The sequence below is a fragment of the Ranitomeya imitator genome, unplaced genomic scaffold, assembly GCF_032444005.1.
Source record: "Ranitomeya imitator isolate aRanImi1 unplaced genomic scaffold, aRanImi1.pri SCAFFOLD_222, whole genome shotgun sequence".
NCBI lineage: Eukaryota > Metazoa > Chordata > Amphibia > Anura > Dendrobatidae > Ranitomeya > Ranitomeya imitator.
Genome location: NW_027193821.1, coordinates 1 through 9167, shown reverse-complemented (window position 1 = coordinate 9167; position 9167 = coordinate 1).

Genomic DNA, 9167 nt, shown 5'->3' with positions numbered 1-9167 from the left:
GTCCACCATTCTGCCCCACTGTGTCCACCATTCTGCCCCACTGTGTCCAGCATTTCTGCCCCTGTGTGTCCACCATTCTGCCCCACTGTGTCCAGCATTCTGCCCCACTGTCTCCACCATTCTGTCCCACTGTGTCCACCATTCTGTCCCAATGTGTCCAGCATTTCTGCCCCACTGTGTCCACCATTCTGCCCCACTGTGTCCAGCATTTCTGCCCCACTGTGTCCAGCATTCTGCCCCACTGTGTCCAGCATGCTGCCCCACTGTGTCCAGCATTTCTGCCCCTGTGTGTCCACCATTCTGCCCCACTGTGTCCACCATTCTGCCCCACTGTGTCCAGCATTTCTGCCCCTGTGTGTCCACCATTCTGCCCCACTGTGTCCACCATTCTACCCCACTGTGTGTCCACCATTCTGCCCCGCTGTGTCCAGCATTTCTGCCCCACTGTGTCCAGCATTCTGCCCCACTGTGTCCAGCATTTCTGCCCCTGTGTGTCCACCATTCTGCCCCACTGTGTCCACCATTCTGCCCCACTGTGTCCAGCATTTCTGCCCCTGTGTGTCCACCATTCTGCCCCACTGTGTCCAGCATTCTGCCCCACTGTGTCCACCATTCTGTCCCACTGTGTCCACCATTCTGTCCCAATGTGTCCAGCATTTCTGCCCCACTGTGTCCACCATTCTGCCCCACTGTGTCCAGCATTTCTGCCCCACTGTGTCCACCATTCTGCCCCACTGTGTCCAGCATTTCTGTCCCACTGTGTCCAGCATTCTGCCCCACTGTGTCCAGCATTTCTGCCCCTGTGTGTCCACCATTCTGCCCCACTGTGTCCACCATTCTGCCCCACTGTGTCCAGCATTTCTGCCCCTGTGTGTCCACCATTCTGCCCCACTGTGTCCACCATTCTGCCCCACTGTGTGTCCACCATTTGCCCCGCTGTGTCCAGCATTTCTGCCCCACTGTGTCCACCATTCTGCCCCACTGTGTCCAGCATTCTGCCCCACTGTGTCCACCATTCTGTCCCACTGTGTCCACCATTCTGTCCCAATGTGTCCAGCATTTCTGCCCCACTGTGTCCACCATTCTGCCCCACTGTGTCCAGCATTTCTGCCCCACTGTGTCCACCATTCTGCCCCACTGTGTCCAGCATTTCTGCCCCACTGTGTCCAGCATTCTGCCCCACTGTGTCCAGCATGCTGCCCCACTGTGTCCAGCATTTCTGCCCCTGTGTGTCCACCATTCTGCTCGACTGTGTCCACCATTCTGCCTCACTGTGTCCAGCATTTCTGCCCCTGTGTGTCCACCATTCTGCCCCACTGTGTCCACCATTCTGCCCCACTGTGTGTCCACCATTCTGCCCCGCTGTGTCCAGCATTTCTGCCCCACTGTGTCCAGCATTCTGCCCCACTGTGTCCAGCATTCTGCCCCACTGTGTCCAGCATTTCTGCCCCTGTGTGTCCACCATTCTGCCCCACTGTGTCCAGCATTTCTGCCCCACTGTGTCCACCATTCTGCCCCACTGTGTCCACCATTCTGCCCCACTGTGTGTCCACCATTCTGTCCCACTGTGTCCAGCATTTCTGCCCCACTGTGTCCACCATTCTGCCCCACTGTGTCCAGCATTTCTGCCCCACTGTGTCCACCATTCTGCCCCACTGTGTCCAGCATTTCTGCCCCTGTGTGTTCACCATTCTGCCCCACTGTGTCCAGCATTCTGCCCCACTGTGTCCACCATTCTGTCCCACTGTGTCCAGCATTTCTGCCCCACTGTGTCCAGCATTCTGCCCCACTGTGTCCAGCATTTCTGCCCCTGTGTGTCCACCATTCTGCCCCACTGTGTCCAGCATTTCTGCCCCTGTGTGTCCAGCATTCTGCCCCACTGTGTCCAGCATTCTGCCCCACTGTGTCCAGCATTCTGCCCCACTGTGTCCAGCATTCTGCCCCACTGTGTCCAGCATTTCTGCCCCTGTGTGTCCACCATTCTGCCCCACTGTGTCCACCATTCTGCCCCACTGTGTCCAGCATTCTGCCCCACTGTGTCCACCATTCTGTCCCACTGTGTCCAGCATTTCTGCCCCACTGTGTCCACCATTCTGCCCCACTGTGTCCAGCATTTCTGCCCCACTGTGTCCACCATTCTGCCCCACTGTGTCCAGCATTTCTGCCCCACTGTGTCCACCATTCTGCCACACTGTGTGTCCACCATTCTGTCCCACTGTGTCCAGCATTTCTGCCCCACTGTGTCCAGCATTTCTGCCCCACTGTGTCCAGCATTCTGCCCCACTGTGTCCAGCATTTCTGCCCCACTGTGTCCAGCATTTCTGCCCCACTGTGTCCACCATTCTGCCCCACTGTGTCCACCATTCTGCCCCACTGTGTCCAGCATTTATGCCCCTGTGTGTCCAGCATTCTGCCCCACTGTGTGTCCACCATTCTGCCCCACTGTGTGTCCACCATTCTGTCCCACTGTGTCCAGCATTTCTGCCCCACTGTGTCCAGCATTTCTGCCCCACTGTGTCCACCATTCTGCCCCACTGTATCCACCATTCTGCCCCACTGTGTGTCCACCATTCTGTCCCACTGTGTCCAGCATTTCTGCGCCACTGTGTCCACCATTCTGCCGCACTGTGTCCAGCATTTCTGCCCCACTGTGTCCACCATTCTGCCCCACTGTGTCCAGCATTTCTGCCCAACTGTGTCCAGCATTCTGCCCCACTGTGTCCAGCATTCTGCCCCACTGTGTCCAGCATTTCTGCCCCTGTGTGTCCACCATTCTACCCCACTGTGTCCAGCATTTCTGCCCCACTGTGTCCAGCATTCTGCCCCACTGTGTCCACCATTCTGCCCCACTGTGTGTCCATCATTCTGTCCCACTGTGTCCAGCATTTCTGCCCCACTGTGTCCACCATTCTGCCCTACTGTGTCCAGCATTTCTGCCCCACTGTGTCCAGCATTTCTGCCCCACTGTGTCCAGCATTCTGCCCCACTGTGTCCAGCATTCTGCCCCACTGTGTCCAGCATTTCTGCCCCTGTGTGTCCACCATTCTGCCCCACTGTGTCCAGCATTTCTGCCCCACTGTGTCCAGCATTCTGCCCCACTGTGTCCACCATTCTGCACCACTGTGTCCAGCATTTCTGCCCCTGTGTGTCCACCATTCTGCCCCACTGTGTCCACCATTCTGTCCCACTGTATCCAGCATTTCTGCCCCACTGTGTCCAGCATTCTGCCCCACTGTGTCCAGCATTCTGCCCCACTGTGTCCAGCATTCTGCCCCACTGTGTCCAGCATTTCTGCCCCACTGTGTCCAGCATTTCTTCCCCACTGTGTCCAGCATTTCTGCCCCTGTGTGTCCAGCATTCTGCCCCACTGTGTCCACCATTCTGCCCCACTGCGTGTCCACCATTCTGTCCCACTGTGTCCAGCATTTCTGCCCCTGTGTGTCCACCATTCTGCCACACTGTGTCCAGCATTTCTGCCCCTGTGTGTCCATCATCCTGCCCCCAGGGCCCCCCTGGATCGCAGGCAGCTCTCAAAGAAAAAAAAAAAACACGACTTCTTACCTGGCCATGCTCCTGCGCCGGGCGAAGATCCCCCCAGGCTCCACACAGACGCACTCGCCGGGCCCACCGGCGGCTGACAATGACGTCAGAGGCCGGCGACGCCGGCGAGTGCGCACTGCGGCCCTATTCAGCTGCCAGCCTCAGACTGGCTGGCGGCTGTTAACTATTGACGTGCGGGCGCGGGCCCGCACGTCAATAGTGTGCCGCTGCCGCAGCGCCTGCAGGGGGAACCCGGTGAGCAGATGAGACGGGGCCCGATGCGGGCCCCCTCTGCTCACCGGTCCCCATACGCCAGTCACGGCTGTCATGCTCTGATGGCGGCCCTGAATGGACATCTCCTACCTGGACAAGATTCTTATGAAAACACAGTTCAAACATAGATGTTTTTCTTCAATACAACAATATTTCCAGTCGCTGAACCAGAACACATTTCCCGATGCCATTTCACCTCCGCTTCTACTTGAGCATTCTGGGCAACATGGTTACTGCCAGAGACAATTAGACAATTGTCTTTGCACAGTTACAATATCATGCCCCTGCAGCTTACTCCTATCTTGTTGGGACAAAACTACTCTTCTTGAATCGTCCAATTTTCCTACCCAGCGTCAAGTAGTACCAGAACACATGAGCTGCGCACACAGTGAACAAGCCCGTAGAGACATGCTCACACCACCAAGAGACTTGAAAACACAAAAAAGCACAGTAAAACCAAAAACACTCTGTTGCAAAAAAAATCACAGTGGACAGCAAGTGCTAGTAAATAGATGGAAAAAACTGGGTATTTGGTTGATACATTTTTTTTTGCAAAAAATGTATATTAAGCCGCTCTACCAAACGTCAAGGTATACCCATATCAGAGCAGTCCTACCTAATGTAGGTAATCCCTATCTGATGTATTTAAAACCTGGTCATATGTACAATACCTATATGAGCAGGATTCAGAAAAGAAATGTCCATGTGGACACGCTGGACAGAACGGCTCCTGTGCGCACAGCTCAAAAAAAAGAGGGGTGGAGGCCTTCCCAGTGAACAAGCCCGTAGAGACATGTTCACACCACCAAGAGTCTCTTGGTGGTGTGAACTTGTCTCTATGGGCTTGTTCACTGTGCGCACAGCTCATGTGTTCTGGTTTTACATAATTGTTTTCTTGTGTCCACAAGACTGGGGAGGCCTCCACCCCTCTTTTTTTGAGCTGTGCACACAGGAGCCGTTCTGTCCAGCGTGTCCACATGGACATTCCTTTTCTGAATCCTGCTCATACACGTATTGTACATATGACCAGGTTTTAAATACATCAGATAGGGATTACATACATTAGTTAGGACTGCTCTGATATGGGTATACCTTGACATTTGGTAGAGCGGCTTAATATACATTTTTTGCAAAAAACGTATCAACCAAATACCCTGTTTTTTCCATCTTTTTACTAGCACTTGCTGTCCACTGTGATTTTTTTGCTGCAGGGTGTTTTTGGTTTTACTGTGCTTTTTTGTGTTTCCAGCGTCAAGTAGTGTCTGCTGGTGGAGTCCTTCCTTTATTGCCATTTTCTTCCTTTTCATTGGCAGATTATGATGCGGATGCCAGTCATCTGGATGGGAAGCTTCACAAAGCCCTCAACATCTTGGAGATCAGGGCCATTCGTCTGTTTTTTTTCCATTAGTAGGAGCGCTGTTAGGTCTACCCGTCCGGATCCAGTCTGACAATGCCACCACTGTGGCCTAATATCAACCAGAATGAAACACTCATTTATCCATAGCAGACTTTTTTGGATTCTTGCTATTGCAGAATAAAGAATTTAATGCAATGTCAGCAGTGCATATACCCGCTCTGGACTACTGGGCAGGAGATTTCCAAAACCACAAAAGGCAGAGAGAAAGCAGTCTTCACCTGGACATTTTCCTCCAGACTGGTCTCCGGTGGGGCACTCCAGACATTGACCTGATGCTAGTCAGACAGAAGGAAATGTCTCAAAAAGATCTAGTCGGAAAGTGTTCCCCAGTCATCCTCGTGGTTCTGGACGAACCCAGAAGATCTTGAATGCAGAAGTAATCAATTTTCTCGAAGACACTCCATGTAGACTGCTGGATTATCCAGACCTGGTTCCCCAGGGTCACCCCTTCCATCCATAATCACGGTCCTTCACTATCAACATGGCTATTGAATGCAGAGTTCTTAATTCTTCTTTTTTCTCTAGTCAGGTTGTTCTATGATTCAGGCAGTTACCCACACTCTCATCATCCTACTTCGAAGACCATTTTCATAGTCGCATTTTCAATTTTTCCATTACACCCTTCTCTTTCCTGGGTCTTCTTGCCCCAGTTGGGTCTCAAGTCCAGCTTGGTTCTTAATTCCTTCAAGAGACCATATTCTGCCCAGTCTACTCCTCTTCAGAAGAATCTGTCTTCCGGGTCTCTAACCCTGGGCATTTTTATTCCTTAAAATGCTCTCTCCCTTTGAACAGATACAGGACATCTTCCTGCTCTCTAGGATGCAATTTGTTATGATCCGGTGACCTTGGAGCAGCATGAAAACTTTCACTGGAGTAGGTGGTCACTATACTGACCGCAAATCCTGATCTTAACACCGCAACTAGAAGTAGCCATGGAGTGTACCTAACCAATCCTAGACACCTCGTCACAGCCGGAGGACTAAATACCCCTAAAGATGGAAATAGGAATACTATCTTGCCTCAGAGCAGATCCCCAAAGGATAGACAGCCCCCCACAAATATTGGTGGTGAGTCGGAGAGGAAAAAACATACACAGGCAGAAAAACAGGATTAGCACAGGAGACCACTCTAGCTAAAATAGGACAGGATAGGACAGAGTTCTGTGCGGTCAGTATTAAAACCCTTCAAAAATATCCACAGCAGAATATACAAAAACTTCCTACATCTAACTAAAGACGTAGGAGCGTATATCTGCAACTCCAGCGAATCCTACAATCAGAGCAGGAATACAATCAAAAACAAGCACACAGCCTGTGTGCCACAGAAAAAGAAACAGACACTTATCTTTGCTGAAATGGCCGCCAAGCAGGAGAAGCCAGACAGAGATCCATCATATCCCAAAAAACATTGACAACTGGCAAGGACTAATGAGTCCTGCAAGCCTAAATACCCCAGTCAGAACTGCAATTAGCAGATACACCTGTCCAAGACTGCAGCCCAGGAACAACTGCATTACCATCTACTACCACCAGAGGGAGCTCAAAAGCAGAATTCACAACAGCAATTACTTTTAGAAAACAACTACAGAAGGAGGCTGTTCTCTTATTGTCCATTCCTTGTCCTCCTCTAAGATAAGGTGATATGTCCAGGTGATTTCTCCTTTCCACCTTAATGAGATAGTTAAACCTTACTACTGTCCTTCTCCCCATCCTCCAGCTGAGTGATCTTTACACAATTCAGATATTAGATAGAGCTCTGCGTCACTGCCTGTCGGTGACAGCCTCATTCAGACGTTCAGTCTGTCATTCTGGTAGTATCTCATTGAAGTCTCTCCACCTAAAGGTACCGTCACACTGAGCAACTTTTGAACGATAACGATAGCGATCCGTGACGTTGCAGCGTCCTGGATAGCGATCTCGTTGTGTTTGACACGCAGCAGCGATCAGGATCCTGCTGTGACATCGCTGGTCGGGGCTAGAAGGCCAGAACTTTACTTTGTCGTCAGGTCACCCGCTGTCATCTCTGGATCGGCGTGTGTGACGCCGATCCAGCGATGAGTCCCCGGGTAACCAGGGTAAACATCAGGTTACTAAGCGCAGGGCCACGCTTAGTAACCCGATGTTTACCCTGGTTACCTGGGGACTTCGGCATCGTTGGTCGCTGGAGAGCTGTCTGTGTGACAGCTCCCCAGCGACCACACAAGGACTTTCCAACGATCCCGGCCAGGTCGTATTGCTGGTCGTGATCGTTGGAAAGTTGATCAGTGTGAAGGTACCTTAAGGCTTTTATTGATCGCAGGATGCAAGTCTGGAAGAGTATCAGGAAACTAACAGAGTTCCTCTGCTGGAGATTAAAGGGGAATTTCCATCCCCAAGATCCTATCCCAATATGTAGAAGATATAATATTAGCAAATACCTCAAATTTGAAATTTAGTAGTTATTCTGATTCACGGTCGCTTACACCATGTAGGCCATTGCAGTAACTTAGGTATCAATGGTTACATCCACTCATATAGTGACAGTTAGTGGTTAGTGGTCGTAACCATGGATACCCGAGCTACTGCAATGCCCTACATTGGGTAACTGAAAACGACACTATAGAAAAACTACACTATATTTTTAATTGGAGGTATTAGATATTACACTTACACGTTGGGATAGGATCTTGGAGATGGGAAAACCCATTTAAGCCTCACTCCGCTCAGGCGGTAGGGACCTCGGGACCGTTCGACAATAGGCTTCTGTTCCTTCGTCCATACATTCTTAAAATTTTAAAACAGTTTATACCTTTCCTTAAGCTGACACAACAATGGGTCGAAGGGCGCTGCAAGCGGCAGTTAACTCGGGTTAGTCCTGAGGGATCTGCCTTACTATCCTTTACTTTTGGAACAGCCCATAACTTCCAGTGTTTCACCATTGAGGCGTCTAAGTGGATTTGGGGTACCGTATTTACTAGAGTTGAGCGACCTTGACCTTTTTAGAGTCGAGCCGGGTTTTGCGAAACCCGACTATGTCCAAAGTCGGGTCGAGTGAAATCGGCCGATTATGACGTAAAGTCGGGATCGACCGAAACACGAAACCCAATGCAAGTCAATGGGGCAGCATAGTCGGCAGTGAGTGGGGGCCAGGAAAACACCTAGAGTGGCCATTTTAATGTCAAAACCATCCATTCTTCTTAATGAAGCTTGTCAAGCGTAATTTACCTTATAATAATTGGAAGGCATTTGAAATTGGGGGTCATTTGGCTAAAGTTGTGGGGGGTAGGGCTGGTTCAAGTAATTAGTGGGCCCAGGAAATCTGGACCACGTCACGGCAGTGGAGCAGGGAGAGGTAAGTATTTCAACTTTGCAAGTGCTGTGAACCTGAGCAAGCAGGGGGGGCCCACTCGTTGGCATTGGCACTGGCACAGGGCCCCTCAAAGTACAGCGGTGTGTTTGCACGGCGGGGGCGCCTCCCACCGGCAGCAACACTTTTGCGTACTATGAGAGGCCCTGTGCCAGTGACGTCGCCAACTAGTATTCCTCCCCCCACCTGATGAAGGAACCTGCACTTTCATCTGCACCTTCCTCTTTGTCCCCGTGTAAGGTGGTATGGTATGCGGGAAGAGCAACCTGACTTTCAGCAGGGTCACAATGTTGTTGTGTAGCGTGCACGGGGAATGTTGCGTTATGGGTCAATGTACCAGCAGACTCATCTATCACTGGCTGGGCAATGGGCACGATGAAGTGGAAACACAGATATAGGCCCAAAGAAGAAAGTGGGCTAAATGCAGTTCAAAATTGGTAACACAGGAATAACCAGGGGGCATTGCAGTGGAGGACAACTGGAATGAGAGGCTGACACAGAGAGTAGGGCCAAATCAGTAAGTAGTCGAAATGCAGTTCAAAATTGGCAACCGTAGTAAACAGGCGGCACAGCTTTGTTCAGTGGAGGAGAA